Below are 18,456 nucleotides of genomic sequence, written 5' to 3' on the forward strand. Positions count from 1 at the left end.
TATAGTGGATCAAGTTAGTTGGGTTGTGCTTGTTCCCACTTTGGGTCTTTCCTATTGGTATCTTTCCACCAATAGAAGACCCTCTAAAGGTAGTATCTCACTATGAGATAGAAACAAAATAGATCCACACTATGAGGTCAAGATTTTTAATTTACCCAAAGGGTGAAGAACATACTCTCCTATTCCAAGTGCTTCCTCCAAACATGCCAAGAAGGTTAATTAATAACACTAAAAAGTGGAATATGTCACTCACTTTCAAGAATCAATGAAGGGTCAAGATTTTTGATTCACCTCAAGGGTGAAGAGCACACTCTCCTACCAATAAAGAGACCTACTCGCAATTTTTATGTGCCTATGAAAAAATAACAACTAGTTTATGCCTCACATAGAAATGCAATAATAAGCACAATTATTTTATTTATTTTTAGTTTCTTGGGGAACCCTACAAAAATGTTAGTAGCCCCTTTTAGCAATTTTTCTTTGACATGTGTTCTCTTAATAAACAATCTTGCAAACAACCAAGGAAACCCTACAAAAACAATGAGTTAGTACATCAACAAAGGGTTAACCAAAATCTATAATAAACTTGGAAGGCACTGGTCAGACAACAAATAGTGCATAAAAACTAAAAAGAGATATTGCAAGGACTTTAAAATGCTAATAAAAAGTTAAAATAGTCATCTACCCTGACCTAGGTGATAATTTTTATTACACAAATATCATGTGCTACTTCATTATATTGTAGGGTGATACTTCTCCCTCATGTGATACTTTGTATTAAGGAAGGTGACAAAATTCAGAACTACTATGCGATAACCTTAAACATCGTGCAATACTTTTAATTGATAAAGTATCATACAACTATAGAACAAAGTATCATATGATAACTCTGTCAACAAAAAGAAAAAAATTGGACAAAATGACAAATGAATAAGTGATGAAAATGTAAAAAGAAATGAAAAATATAGTTGTTATGCCCCATGGTGTGTGCCAAAAATGTACATACCAGAATATGCACTTCTCTAGGTCCTTCTATTTGAGTGATCTCATGGATTGAGAGTCCCAAATGGTGACCTAGAGCTCCCTATTCATGGAGTGCAAAGGACTAAAAACTACGAATAAAAGGGCTTTCAACTAAGCCTAAGAAATGCAACCCCTTGTAAGTACACCATGAAATGGGAGGTTTAAAGATAATCGAAAGGATGTTAGTGTCCAAGAACTACCATGGAATACTATGAAAAATGAAACTATATTATATGAAATGCAAAGAATGCAACGTAATCTAACAACATGAAGGTATTATAATGCCTCTAATTAGCTAAGTGTGTTATTCTAATGCATAAATGAAACTATGCTAATGCACTATGAGACTAAGCTACATTAATGCTATGCAAGAATGAAGATGAAGCCACAAGCTCCAAGAGTACCTATAGAAAAATCCTCGACATAACTCTAACATAATGCAGATGGATCTTAGCTAAGGAGAGATCTCTCCATTTTAAAGAAATACAAAAGATGGAGATCTTGAGGCAAGAAGATCTAATCAAAGATGGAGGGTTGAATAATGTATGATCCATGTGCAATATCATTTCCACCAATAAGAAAGAGTTGACTTTTGCATCTCCATGTAAGAAAAGAAGTATTTTATTTTATTTTTAAAATGGGAAAATGACTTTATGTGTGCAACTTAGTGTAAGAGGTGAAAATGGGTCTTTTATTTAATTAAAGCATGACATGTTTCTTTTAATTAAATATGAACTTTAGGATATAGTAATCAAACTATATGATTAAATCAAATAAATTTATTTTTAAATATTTGATCTAGGTAAATGATTTAATAATTCATCAAAAATGTTGAGAAGGGGGGCTAATGGTCTAGATCACCATTTTTTGATGATTATTGACCTGATTGGCTATTATAACCCCTTGTTGGAAATGATGTCTTCTTCTCTACATTGGTCAATCACACAAAAATTTATCAATTGAGTTTTGACATCATTTTAGAGCCATTTAGGCATTCAAAATTGAGTTCAAAGATTTTACACCAAAAATTCATACCAATAATTGATTATATCTTAACCAATACATAAGTTAAGGTAATAAAATTCATCTGTTAGGATGATTTATCTAAGATGAACCTACACCTATAAAATTAGAATATTATGCGATCACATGACCAACTTACTAAAAATAGTAAGTTTCCACAAATAGAGACTCAACACTAAAACAACCCATATTGAAAAGACAGAAAGAAATATATTTTTGGGTGATGCAAGATTTTCCTTACACCAAGGGCATTCCTACATCAAACACCTAGGATAACTTGAGAAGTGACCCTATCATGTCTCAGATGTGTAGAGGGAAACCAAGATGGTTAACCTCCTTCCTTGTCATACAATCACTTAAAATTTGTAGGTTTCTATCAAATCAACTTTGCTGAAATGTAATCATGAAGCATAATAGATTCAATAACACATTTGACACAATAATTTTACGTGGAAACCCACTAGTAACATGTTACTCATTCTCACTCTTTTGAAGTGATGCCCTATGAAAGACCAACCCTGTTAAAGGTTACAATGCACAATGTTAAATGTGACCTAGTTAGAAGATTTCAATCACCATGTTAGAAGTGAGCCTTGTTAGAGGACTTTAGATCATTCTATAGAATATCACCCAACAAAAAGATTTAAATAATGACTATTAAATCAACCTTAATACAAATGATTTACCCTAGACTAGTACAATGATTAAAAAGTAACAGTAAGGCTTGATCTGATAACAACTTACAACTCACTTTGTAGATTATAGATCACTATTTCAGTCCTCCATTCTACTTGGATTTCACACACTTCAACTCTGATATCTTGTTTGCCCTTCAAGCATCCATACCCTTAAGCCTTCTTACTTTTCTTGAGAATAGCAGTCTCTTATTTTCGGTCTCTAAATGAAGCAATACCCTAGACTCCTTATGTTCCTTAGGCTCTTGCACATGACAACCTTTGCTTCTAACTAGCCATCTCTGTAAATAGAAAATTAAGATTTTTTTTCATTCATTCTCTATTGTCCATTTTAGGGTTGGGTAGGATTAGGTAGGATTCAATGAATCTACCCATCTTTTCAATTTAGTCTCTTCTAAAAACTTCTTCAATCCTCTTTAAATTTTCCTCAAAATGGTTTACCATGAATTCTATGCCACCAACTCATCATAGTTATCTTCCACATGCTTCACAAAATTCAAGAAAAAAAAAAGTCAACTCAAATTTGTCAAGTCCATATTTTAACATGAATACTAGCACTCAACATCAATATGTTGTCACTCAGCTTCCATACTATTCTTCCACTCATCATCCACTAGATAACTTGGCAAACACTAAAGTTTACTAGTGCTCAAAATCAAATAAACCTTAGTCATCTTACACTATATCACTTTGCATACATTGATATTTTAATTTTCTTGCTCCAATACTTTTCTTCTCAGCTTGCACTAACTTTTTTTGGCACATATTGTCCACTTAGTCAAGCTTGGTAGACTCAATTATTCTTACTTGTTCTTCTAGACTTAATCAGTGTATCCAACCTTTGCAACCTTGAGTAGATAATCAATGCACTATATCATCAATGTATTAACTGATCTTTGCAATCCTTCTTCATACCATAACTCAACTTTTCCTTTAGGTTCTATTATTATCTCATTTGATCAAAACCTCCTCATCAATCAAAAAAATGATAATACTCATATCAACTAAGCAGTTGTCTTACTAGCAAGTAGTACGTTTGACATTAGTAACAAAACAATGATTGAAACACATTTTCATAATTTTTTCAATCTATTTTAAATAATCTCCCACTATGGCATTGATGGAAAACCAGTACAACCAACAATAATACCAAAAATAAAATAATTCCTTGTATTAAAATCTCTCCCTTTATCAACATCTTTCATCTTTTGTATAGTTTACAAAATTTTGTCCTAATCAACTCATCCTTATGACTCCTTCTTGATCACTTCCTCTTATATCTCCCTCAACAATATCTCCCTCTACATAGATATTCCATGTTTCTTCCTTTATGTATTTCTCCCTTTCTAGATTGCTGGATCTCTCCCTTTTTTTGTCTTTCTCCCTCTTTGAAAATAATGCCAAAGACATGTCATCTTAATATGCAGATATGAACATTTCTAGTTTCTCCCTCTATCACCTAGCTTGTGATTGATCTGTAGCTCCATCTCTTTGATTACTTTAGGCAACTCCTAAAGTAAGATCCACTGCATCAATGTGTAACATGTATCAATCATCTCATTTAATGCAGGGCACTTCTCATACTTCTTAAATAGCCTTGGATAGTGGTATCACCCCAAGTTTACCTCTTAGATACTCATGAATAGCGTTAGGTAATTATTTTTTGAAGATATTAGCTATATTCTATTTGTATTCACATATTTCATCTTCACCGCTTTGTCTTGAACTAACTCTCTTAAGTAATGATACTTGATTGTAATGTTCTTAGTCTTTGTATGCATCATAGGGTTCTTTGAAATATTTATAGTACTTGTGTTATCACAATAAAGTATCATAGGTTCAATGATTTGCTCCTTTATACCTTTGAGTGGTTGTTTGATCCATACAATGTTTTTACAATTTATTGCAGCAACAACATATTTAGCTTTAGTAATAGATTGAGATATGTAGTTTTGTTGCTTGCTAGTCCATGTAACCAACCTTTTTCCTAATAAAAATGCTCCTCCACTAGTTCTCTTTCTGTCATCAATATTTTCAGCCCAATCAACATTAGTGTAGGTTCTGAACTCAAACTTTTTATTTTCTTGTAGTGTAGACCATTGTCTTCTGTTCCTCTCAAATATCTCATTATTCTCTTAATAATCATCAAATGATTCTTCCTAGAATTAGCAAAGAATCTTGCAACTATCCCAATAGATAATGCAACATTAGGTCTGCTATGTACTACATATTGTAATTTAGCAATCATGGACTTGTACAATGTTTGATCCACTTCAGTTGAATCATCATTCTTTGATAATTTGTGTCCTGTCACCATAAGTGTTCTTACTAGCTTGGAATCTTCCAATCCAAAATTTTTAAGTATCTCCTTTATATATTTTGACTAAGTGATATATATACTATATTTCATATGATGTACTTGCAAACCCACAAAAAACTTGATCTCTCCAAACATAGACATCTCAAGTTCTTTCTTCATTTCATTTGTAAAAGCTTTACATAAAGTATCTTGACATCCAAATGTGATATCATCAACAAAAATGTCAAATAATAAAATACTTTTTCTATCTTCTCAATTCCAATTTTCACAAGATAATTATGAAACCTTTTATACCATGCTCTTGGTTCTTGTTTCAAACCACATAAAGCTTTGTGTATTCTACATACCATTTTTTTTTTGTTATCATCAACAAATCCTTTTGGCTATTCTATATAGACCTCTTCTTCCAATATGCCATTCAAAAATGTAGACTTAACATCCATTTGATAACTTTTAAAACTTTATATGAAAACTAAGCAAGAAGAGTTCTTACTCCTTCTAATCTTGCAATAGGAGTGAATGTTTCTCCATAGTCTATCCCTTCTTCTTGTGCATACCCCTTGCAAAATAATCTTTTCTTATTTCTTGTGACTTCACCATTTTCATCTAACTTGTTTCTATACACGCACTTGGTGCTAATCATATTTTGTCTTCTAGTCTAGGAACTAGAGTCCATATCGTATTTTTCTCAATCTTTTCAATCTCTTTTCTCATGGATTTACTCTATTCCACATCTTCTAAGGAATCTTTAACTATTTTAGGTTCATGCATGTTGAGAAAACATGTATCATTTCTCAACTTGTTCAACTTGTTCATTGTCATTGGTCTTGCATCTTTATCTCCAATAATTTTTGTAGTAGGGTGATGTCTTTTGACTTACTTTAACAATCTTGGTTTTTCTCTATTATCCTCATTTATTCTATGAAATTTTGAATCACTATGTACTTCTCTATCAGGTAGTTCACCATCTTTTTCATGTACACTAATCTTATAATCAGAATATGCCTCAACTTGACTCTGTAACTTGACACCTAATTGTAGCTTGATTCTTGAATGCAACTCAACATTCATTATATGTGATTTGGAAGTCACTAAAACTTGCTATTTATTTGCAAAATCTTTATCAATAGGCTCATTAAAGTATACAAATAATTTGAATTCCTCTAGTTCTTTCATAGGTTCAGCCTCATGTACTTTTGTATATTTATCGAATTTCACATTTGCACTTTCCACAACTTTATTAGTGTTAATATTTAGACACTTATAAGCTTTACTTCTTGTGGAATAGCCAACAAATATACCTTCACTTTTTACATCTAACTTACCATTCTTGAAATCCTTGAGAATATAATACTTGCTTCCAAATACCTTAAAATATTTTACATTGGGTGAGTATCCATACCATAGTTCAAAAGGTGTTGAGTGAGTACCTTTCTTGACTTACACATAGTTCAAGGTATAGACAATTGTAATTACAACCTCTTTCTAGTATTTCAAATCAACATTCTTCTCCACCATGAGTGTCCTAGTTTAGTCCATTATAGATTTGTTACTCCTTTTATCAATTCCATTTTGTGGAGGGATCCTAGGGGTAGATCTTTATCTTTTGATTCCTCTGTTACAAAATATATCAAAATCATTTGATGTAAATTCTCCTCCTCTGTTAGATCTCAAACATCTTAGAATTTTAACTATTTCCTTCTCAACTCTTGCTAAGTACCACTTAAACATTTAGAAAGTATCAAATTTTTATTTCAGAAACATAACTGTCATCATCCTAGAATAATTATCAATAAAAATCATAATGTACTTATCACCTTTGGAGCTTTGCACATCAATTGGTCCACACAAGCCAATATGAACAATCTCCAAAATTCCTTTAAGCGTATAAGTCTTACTCTTAAAATTGGACATTGTCATTTTGCCTAATTGACATTGTTTGAAAATTATATTGTTAGGTTTCTTCAACTTAGGAAAACCTTTGACTCTTTTCATGTTACTAAGAGAGTTATCAAAATCAACATGACATAACCTCTTGTGCCATAACCACACATCATCAAATTCTACAACTAGACAAGTAGCATCATCCATATCAAGGTAGAATAGATTACATCTAGTTTGATCACCTTTTTCCCATTAGTTTTCCATCAGTATCATATATCTTAGCAATCTTGTTCTCAAACTCAACCTTGCAACCTAAACTATTCACTTGTGACACACTCAAAAAAATTGTAATTAAGTCCTTCAACATAATAAGCATTGTTACATAAATTTTTCTCTATGAGTTTGATTGAACCTTTTCCTTTTATCAGACATAGTGCATCATTACCAAACCCTACACTATTTCCATCATAATAATTCAAGGTAATGAACTTACTTTTATCTCTAGTCACTTAATGTGAACACCCACTATCAATGATCCTTCTATCATTCTTGTTCACACAAGACACTAGTGCAAGTTGCCTCATCCTCATTAGAATCATCCTTCATTTCAACATACACCACTTCATCATCATGATCATCAGATCCATCTTTGGTTTCCTCTTGTACAATGTAGCAAGACTTCTTGCCTTTATCTTTATAATCTTTGTTGTCTTCATCTCTCCTACTTTTATGCTTGTTTCCACCCTATAATTCTTCTTCTCTAGACATCTAGCAACAATATGACCAACCTCATTGCAATTAAAACACATTATAGGCAACTTACCTTTGAATTTTCCTTTACCTTTGTAAAATCTCCTTGCTAGTAATGCTTCAAGTTGTTCTACACCCTCCTCATCTATATCACTATCACTGGAAACATATGTCACCTTTTTCTTCTTCTTCTCATTAGGTTCCTTTAGTGACAACTTAGCTTTGAAAGCATATTCAACATTGTTAGAATTTTAAGTTATCAAAATTGGATAGCTCAAAAGTAGTGAGCCTACCTACCAGACCTTCAAGAGTTAGATTAGAACCTAGTATACATCTTAGTTCTTGTATTGTAGGAACTCTAATAGCATAGATAGGTAGTAGTGTTCACAATTTTTTTCTTAAAACAATCTCATCATCTATCTTACCAGTACATCCTCTTATAGCATTAACAACATCTTTTATCCTAGGGAAATATTGAAAAACATTCTCACCTTCTTGCATTCTCATATCATCAAACTTACCTCTAAAAGTCTCATGTTTGGCTCTTCAAATATTTGTGTAACCTCCATAGATGGTGTGTAGAGCATCCCACATTTTTATTACACTGTCACAACCCTTGATGTCATCGAACTTGACATAGCTTAGGGAAGAGGCAATCTCCAACATATTCTAGTTGTATTCTTTCTTCTTTTTCAAATCTTCAGCAGTTAGAGCTCCAGCAAGATCAACATGCTCATTGACAATGGTAGATTGTGCATGGTCTCTAAGACCTCCTAGGTCTAGCTTCATTAGACTTTTCCAGGAAATAAATTTATCCCTATTAAGCTTTGGTGCCTCTCTTTTTGACATCTTGATCTTGTTTCTTCTAGTACCTTCAAACTAGTCCTCTTAAGCAGATGGCTATGATACTAATTGTTGGAATTCTTTAACATAATTGGGGGGGTGAATCAATTATCCAATGTCTAGATGTACAAAGAAAAATTTTCATAGCTTAGTGAACCCATATCCATATGACATATTCATGCATGCATCCATTAGATCATACAATCACTTAAACTTTGTAGGTTATTGTCAAATCAACTTTGCATAAATGTAACCATGAAACATAATAGATTCACTAACACATTTGACACAATAATTTTATGTGGAAACCCAATTTGGGAAAAACCACTAGTAACATGCTACTCATTCTCACTCTTCTAAAGTGATGTCTTGTGAATGGCCAACCCTATTAAAGGTTACAATGCACGTTGTTAAATGTAACCTAGTTAGAGGATTTCAATCACCCTATTAGGAGTGAGCCTTGTTAGAGGACTTTAAATCATTTACTTGTAATGTCAACCAATTAAATGATTTAAAAATGACTATTGTCAAACTTAATCCAAAGGATTTACCCTAGACTTGTATGATGATTAGAAGATAACAGTACGACTTGATCTAATAACAACTTACAACTCACTTTATAGATTATAGATCACTGCTTCAGTTCTCTATTATGCTTGGCTTTTACACACTTCAACTCTGATAGCTTGTTCACCCTTCAAGCATCCGTACCCTTAAGCCTTCCTACTTTTATTCCAATAGCAGTCTCTTCTATTTAGTCTCTAGATGAAGCAATACCCTAGACTCCTTTTCTTCCTTAGGAACTCACACATGACAACCTTTGCTTCTGACCAGCCATCTCTATAAATAAAAAATTAAGATCTTTTGTCATTTATTCTTTATCATTCATTTTAGGGTTAGATATGATTAGGTAGGATTCAACGAACCCATCTTTTCATTTTAGTCCCTTCTAGAAACTTCTCCTTCAATCCTCTTTGAATTCACCTCAAAATAGTTTACCATGAATTCTGTGCCACCAACTCATCATAGTTATCTTCCACATGCTTCAAAAAATTCAAGAAAATAAAATGGTCAACTTAGATTCATCAAATCCATGTTTTAACATGAACACCAGCACTCAGTATCAATATGTTGTCACTTTGCTTTCATATTATTCTTCCACTCGTCATCCACTAGGTAACTCAACAAACACTAAAGTTTACTAGTGCTCAGCATCAACTAAACCTTACCTAGCTTACACTGTGTCACTCAAAATACATTAATATTTGAATTTTCTCTTCTCAAATTGATTTTGTACTTGGCTTGCACTAACTTTTCTCAGCACCTACTATCCACTCAGTCAAGCTTGGTAGACTCAATTCTTCTTACTTGTTCTTCTAGACTTAATTAGTGTATCCAACCTTTGCAACCTTAAGTAGATAATCAATTCACTATATCATCACTGTCTTAACTGATCTTTCTACTCCTTTTTAATACCATAACTCAACCTTTCCTTTAGGTGCTATTGTTATCTCATTTGATCAAAACCTCCTCATAAATCAAACAAATGATAGTACTCAAATAAATTAAGTAGTCTTACCAAAAAGTAGAAGGTTTGACATCAGTGACAAAAAAATGATTGAAACACATTCTAATACTTGTATCAATTTGTTTTTAACAATATATATGTGTGCAGAATGAGATATGTAGTTATGGAATTTTTTCTTTTATGTTTTCTAGAGGTTTCTTTTAGAGAGAGTTTTTGCAAAGTAGGTAATGGTAAATCAATTGTATCTTTTCAATGAGATTTGTGGTTAAGAAATTTTAGAGGATGGTTAGAGACATATACAAGATGCTATGTTCCAGATGACGTAATCAAATATATAGTTTGAGTTGACCTATGAAGATTGTTCAACATGTTTGTTCCTATGAGTGGGCTATTGATAAAATAATTATAGAAAGAATTTAATTTTAATGTAGCATATATTGGAATATCTTAATGATGTCCTATATTGTCCATTACAAATTAAGAAAGCCTCAAGGCTGACTCAATACTTGTTTTATGACTTGGTATAAAGGAAAGATCATTTCCTTGTGGTAAATCATCATATGCAGTCATCTACATTATGATGTTTGGTTATGACTACTTGGATGAAAATTTATATTTAACTAGAGAAGAGATTGATGATGAGGATGTACAATGAGCTTCAAAGGAACTATATTACAAAAGTAGTCATTATTTAGTTAGTTCAAAACTTGGATAAGATTATCCTAAAGATTGTTTATTGAAGATAGTCTGAGGCTATTTGGATAGCGGGTTCATTTGTCCTCTTTCAACTCCTAACATCGTTGCCACAAATCCTAATAGAGTTGGAATCTTCTAACAAGGACTCAAAGTCTACCAATAGGGAATTATTTGTACCAATTGTATATCATTGTCTCCTAATAGAGTCCATCCTTTCACAAGGGACGATTATATTAGTATATCATCTTGTGGGCATCCTTCCCACTAGGGTTTTACCTCTAATAAAGGGTTTTCCTAGTTAACATATCTGTCATTATTGTGCATGGTTATCTCTCTATGGTTTTTGCATCATTTATTTACATATTTCAAAATTGATAAAGATTTTAGAGAGTTTTTTTAAGTACATAACTGATTCACCCCCTCCTCTCTCAGTTATCTTAGTGGAATTTTACTTTCTAACAATTGACATCAAAGAATCAAGTCCTTAAAGGAAAAGTTCAACAAATTGATAAGATTAATGGATTATTTTAGGAAAGAAAATCCAAAGTTTGATGGATTTAACTATGATAGCTAGAAGGATAAGATGAAGAGACACCTACTATGCATGGGTTTAGAATTATGGTTAGTTATAACAAATAAAAAAAATTTCACTGGAGAAGATAATCCTAACTCATGTGAACAAACTAAAAAAGATCTATCCATGTAGAATATGCCTCCTAGAGAAGCACTATTGAGAGCTCTTCCCAAAATAGAAGATGGAGTGGCAAAAGACTTGAAACTTGCTAATGAGATTTGGATCTCTTTAAAAAGGATATTTGAAAGTGATGAACATACTAAGAGTTATAGATTGAAAAGTTGGATATGTTCATCACAAAATGATAAGATTATAGAAGATAAAACTATAAGAGCTTATTTTGGTAGAATATCAAAAAATAATGTGGAGGTGATAAGACAAAATATGATATTGTGTGGAAAATATTGAAGATTTTGCCACCCACTTTTCATTAGAGAGCACAAATGATTCAATAAGTTATTCCTTGTACACCTAAATTTACAAAAGATACTCTTCTTGCAAGGTTGTAGACATCTAAAATGTGGATGAAACATAATGGAGAATTACCTAGAGTGGAAACTACTTTTAGCATACAAAGAGATAGACCTATATTGACAATAAGTGCGAGTACACGTAAAGATTAAGCTAGTGGTAGAATAGAAACAAAAGAAGAAGAAGATAAGAAAATTAATTAATGACTTTCCCTTCTTATGAAGATAGAACCTAAAGGCAAACAAATTCTTATTTTTTGGACATGTAAAGAACTTGGTCATTATTTTTTTAAATGTCCTAAGAGAGTGAATAAGTTTACACCTAGAGAACCTTACAAATCAAGAGTACCTAGGGATTGCTTCTATGTGAATGAGGAGAATGGTTTTAATTTTAAGATGGTGAATTTCCTAGTTGATAGTGATGATGATGAGATATGATTTTTTTCTATTAAAGAAGAAAGTCCTAAAAAAGAAATAAAAGAACAAGTAAAAGAAGAAAAAGAATTACTATCATAGATTTAGAAGAAAAAGTTTGATTGGATTATAGATAGTGATTGTTCCCATAATATGACTAGAGATATGAAAAAAATTGTTGATTTTAATAGTTATGATGGAGGTATATTTAGAGTTGGAAAATATGCATCATGTCACATAAAAGGAAAATGATATATTAATCTTGATGGAAAGACTAACACTCGGGATGTTTAATTTTTGGATGGATTGAAACATAATATTTTGAGTATTGGACAATTTGTTTACAAGGGATATCAATTGTAGTTTATAAAGAAGAATTTCATTATCAAGGATAAAAATGGCACATTGGTTAGTATTGATACATGAACAAGAGGTAATGTATTTTATTTGATCCCTCTCAAAATGATATGTTTGGTTTTTATAATGCATGACACATGGTTAAGACATAAGATATTTTGTCATATCAACTTTTGATGAGGGCACAACCCAAAGAAATGAATAAAAAAGGAAATGAGACTTTTTTTATTAGAAATGATATGCTATTATATTCATTACAGAAAAAAAACTCAACTACATGTCTATGGGCTTATAACATTATCAGTTTCTAGAGAAAAATCCTTCTCACAAAACCTTCTCCTGAACTTTCCAAAAACTACCTTTACATTGCCAAAATTGGCCTTAGGTAACCAAAATTAGGCTTAGGTTTAGAAATAGATTTTAAATTTTGAAATTTGGTTGCCACTTCCAAAATATAAGGTTCTAGAAGTCACATTAGAAGTTGGTGCAAAACAACAAGATTCATAAATGGTAGTCTAAATTCTGGGAGGTATAACTTTTGATCTAAGACTTCGATTGATGAACTATTTACATTGCTAGAAAGCTCTCCAATAATTGTATATGACCATGAACTAAATTTATCTAATCCTTTAAATAGGAGCACAAAAATCCATTTAGTGCTTCAAACTAGACTTTGAAGCATTCTTAAGAGGTCTCCAAGCAACTTAAAATTGTGATAGCTTTCAAACACACAAAACATTTTGACCTGATTCTTTTTCTAAAGTGCTTGAAGTTATAATTACAACCTCCCCTCAAAATTACACCATATAACTCATCATAATTATGACCCTATTAAAAAAAATCTATTTTATTTACTGGTGTGTATCTCAAGGTGCTCAAAATAACTAACACAAAAAAGTAATAATGGGAATATGAGAGTTGGAATCTCTATTTGGCCTAAATGGGTATCCATAAATATAAACACATTAAAAAAAAACTAACACTAAGCATATTTTTGGGTGATACAAGATTTCCCTTACACTACTAGATGCTCTTGCATCAACTTTGATAACATTGTGAAGGTCATTACTATATTCACAGTTAGATATTTGTCCAAGATTGTGAAATATACTAACATGGTATGCAAAGAATATGTGTTAGCAAAGTAGAAGAAAAGTTCATTTCCAAGAAAGATTTTTAATGCTTTAGTGAAATTGGAAATTGTGCATACATATCTGAGTGGTCCTACAAGAACAAGAGCTTTTTATGGTGAAAGGTATTTCATACTTCTACTTGATGATTTCACTAGAATGATGTGGGGTACATTTCTTAGAGATAAATCTAAATCTTTTGAGAAATTCAAGATATTTTAAAATAGAGTTGAAAATGTATCTAGTTTGAAGATTAAATTCTTAATATCTGATAAAGGAGGATAATTTATTTGAAATGAATGAAACAAATTTTTTTTGAGGATAATGGTATAAAGAGATAACTTTCAGCCCCTAAGAATCCTCAATAGAATAGGATAGAAGAAATAAAGAATAAACTAGTGACAAATATAGCTAGAACAATGATGTTTGAGAAAAATAAAGCACATATGTTTTGGAGAGAATTAGTGAAAATAATAGTATACACTATGAACATATTACATATTAGACAAGGTATTGGTAATACCCTATGAAATTTAGTTTGGACATACACCAACTGGAAAATACTTTAGAATCTTTGGAAGTAAAGTTTATATTAAGAGGGATGATGCTATTGGAAAGTTTGATTCTAGAAGTGTTGAAGGAATGTTACTTCGTTATTAATTGAAAAGAAAAACACATAGATTTTTTAATTACAGATTGAATACTATTGTTGAAAGTGCTAATGTGAGTGTTGATGAAATTAGAAAAGGATACTTGATTATAATTATAATGAAGCATCTAATCAAAAGACTAACAATCAGAATGCTGAGTAGAAATTATTTTATGAAATAGACACTAATTTGTAAACTGAATTACAAGGACAAATGAAAAGAGAAGAACCTAGATCTGAACCTAGAATAGAAATCAAATTTGAGCAAGTGACACCAAACATGAATATTGCAAAGAATCACCTCATTGAATATATCGTTGGAAGTGAGAACAAATGAATTATGAAAAGAAACAAGGTTAATGAAGAATTGTGTTTAATTTCACGACTTGAGCTTAAGAATGTTAATGAATCCTATAAAGATGACTAATGTATAAAAGAAATGAAAGAAGAATTAGAGTATATTAAAAAGAACAAGACTTGAGATTTGGTTCCTAGACCTAAAGATAACAATGTTATTGGAATCAAATGGGTATTTAGAAATAAGATGAATGAACAAAGGGAAGTTGTGAGAAATAAAGCTAGAATAGTTTGTAAAGGATATTCACAGTAAGAAGGAATTTATTTTGAAGAAACCTTTGCACATGTTGCTAGATTAGAAGTAGTAAGAATTTTTTTTCCATATGCAACTAACAAGATCTTTAAATTTTATCAAATGGATGTTAAATTAGCTTTTCTAAATAGAGAACTTGAAGAAGAAGCATACATTGAACAACTTGATGGTTTCTCCTTGACAAATAAGAAAGACATGGTTTGGAAATTGAAGAAGGCATTGTGTGGACCAAAACAAGCACCTAGAGCTTGTTTTCCAAGATTGGATAAACATTTGACAAATTTGAGATTTGTGAAATGTAATGCTAATATTAATTTGTACCTAAGAAAGAATGAAGATGATTTTTTGATTATTGAATTATTTGTGGATAACATTATTTTTGGAGGTAATGATGAATCGAGAAAAATATCTTTAGAATAAATGAAGAAGGAATTTGAGATGAGTATGATTAGAGAGATGAAATAATTCTTAGGATTGTAAATCATATGGAAAAAAGATCAAATTTTCATATCACAAGCTAATTATCTTTGAGATTTTTTGAAGATATTTTGATTGGATAATTGTAAACCTATTGGAACACCTATGGTAAGTGGATGTAATTTATCTAGCAAAGATTAATCTCCTAGTGTAGAACAAAAAAAGTATAGAGCTATGATTGGTGGATTGCAGTATTTGACACATACAAGACCTAATATAGAAAATGCAATTAGAATTGTGGCGAGATCTCAAGAAAATCCTAAATAGACACACCTTGCAATAGTGAAAGTAATTATCACATATTTGAAAGGAAAACCTAATTATGGTTTATGGTATGATAGATCACATGATATTATATTATGTGTGTACCATTTCTAGTTGTTCCAATCTATAAGTAAAGAGGTTGTTCAAGCATTTGTTTCTCTCTTCCCTAGACATGGTGAAAGACAAACAATGTCTAGACTTAGGGGTTTCAACTAGAGTGTCCAAAGAACTACCAAAGTGAATAAATGAATCATACCAAGTGATATATTTATCTTTCTCTACTTGATCAAAGATAGACTCAATCTCAAAGTAATGATTATGTAGATGCCCAATTATAGGGGTAATTCTCCAAAGATAAAGAAATGATGACTTTGTTGTTAAATTTGAAACCTACTTGTAACCAAAATGTAAGAGATAGTGTCTAGACAATAGGATAATGCAGGAAAAATTAGAGTCCAAGCTTAGAAAAGGAAAGTGTTCACTTGCAAAAGAGAGAGAGTGATAGAGTTATCAAAGTGACTTTTCAAGAAAAGTGCCTAGTAATTTATGACAAATTTGACTCAAGTCAAGAGATAAGTAAATAGATATATAAATGCAATTATAAGTGAAAAAGTATCCAAATAAAGTATGTAACTAAGGAGCTAAGGTGATAATTTTCAACCTAAATAATTCCAAGCATGTAGATTTTAGACCAAAGAACTTGTATGAACAAGTGTAGACACCTTAAATTAGTCAATAACAAGTTTAAGATTTAGCCAACTAAGTGAAAAGTATGTGTGATACACTATAGTAATCCAGATGATAGTAGGACAATAATATTTTGTGTATGATAGTTTGCAAAAGACAATATGATAATTTTAGGTAGTACGACAAACTAGAAGTGGTGGTACAATAGACTACAAGATAGAAATACAATAGAAAATATAAGGAAATATGATACTTTACAAATACTAGGATTATCATATGATATTTCTACTACAAAAGTATGATAATTTACCACTAAAAGATAGTTTATGAATTTTTGTGCTCAAAAGGCCCATGTTGACTAAGTTTTCTAACCAAATGTTCTAAAGTGACTATGATAGAAATGTTTAGTTTCAATTTTGATAGTAAAACAATTAGTTTTGATAGAAATGGTGATTAAAAAACATATCATCAAATTACAAGGACAAGGGACAAAGTAACCTTGCTAATATGTGAAGTCTTGAATAGTAAAGCCCTATGAAACTACTGATTGTGTATATTCAATTAGATTTCCAAGGGTCTCACACATTCAAAAATACATGAAGCAAGATCTACCTAAGGTCACAATATAATACACAATATTTTGGCCCACAACTTAATGCTCCCTTGCCTCACACAAAGCAGTTTCCCACAATGGATATTAGCTTTGTCATAGATAGGTTAATCATATCTAAGGAACACATATAATGAGTGTAAATCTTGGGGTGATTAGGTTAGTCCACTAGGATCAATCCTTGTACCAAGATATTGAGCAAAAAAATAGGGTAGCTTTTGACCTATAGTTTTTAGTAAGGATTATGTTCATAACACCCCTCTTGCACCTGATACATGACAGACACCTTGAAACCACAATAGTACCTTAAGCATACCCACCTAATAATTTCCTCATGGTGAAAATCCCACAAGTACTCTCACTAAATGAAGTCAAATGTTATGTCTCCCAAGGCTTTTTCCTTTTTCAAGATCCTTGTGATTATAGTGGATCCGACCTATTCCCACTTGGGTTGTTCCTATTGGTATCTTTCCACAAAATAGAAGGCCCTATAAAGGAGTAAATCTCAATAGAATATTGAAAAAAATAGATCCACACCAAGGAGATCAAGATTTTTGATTCATTAAGAAAGTGAAGAGCATACTCTCTTATTCTCCAATGCTTCGACCAACCATGCTAAGTAAGTTAATTAAGACCACTTAAAGAGTGAAATACGCCACCCACTTTCTATTTATCCATAAGTCATGTTTTCTAATAATTTCAAACATTTAGTCATTTACATGACAAGATTATTTGATCATAATTGTAACTAAGTCATCCTATCTAGGTCAAGTGAAGGAATAAAGACTTGTAAATATTTTAAGCCAAGTCCCAAGTAGTAGTTACTTTCGAGTGTGCTAATGGTTTCCAAGTATTAACATGAATACTAACTTAGCTAGAGTTGATTGGAAACCAAGTATTATATAGACCAAGTGATCTAGTTCATGCCAAGAGACAACATGAAGAAATAATTCATGTCGACCACCAATATGTTGTAAGTGCTGAGTAACCCAATTTTACACTTTTGTTTGGATTGACTCTAGAATCTATGTTAAATTTTTTTATCAACTTGGAAGCATGTTTTAGATATCAAGGAGTTAATCAACGAGATGATTAGAAATTTTTTTGAGGATCATTAATCCCCAGGGAAGGGATTCCACTAACACAAAAATTTGAAGGTTTAAGTAGAAAAAGGATTGATTCTAGATCATTGATTTGGATCTAAAAGGTTCACTCATTTATCTATTTAAGGAGGGTATATGAATTAATTCAATGAGGTTAATAAGGTTGTTGCATGCATGTGAAGTGTGAAGGATTAGATAAATGCAAGGGTGAGGGTGGACCAAATAGAGTGTAGAGATCAAGAAAATCAGTGAATGTAGAGAAAGAAATATATCAGATCATAGAGGTGATCACTGAATGTACACAAGATATCTATTATTATCATATTAGTGAAAATTGAAGGATTATGTA

Source organism: Cupressus sempervirens, chromosome 2 (genome assembly GCF_028749045.1).
Source record: "Cupressus sempervirens isolate cs-2001-9-10 chromosome 2, ASM2874904v1, whole genome shotgun sequence".
NCBI lineage: Eukaryota > Viridiplantae > Streptophyta > Pinopsida > Cupressales > Cupressaceae > Cupressus > Cupressus sempervirens.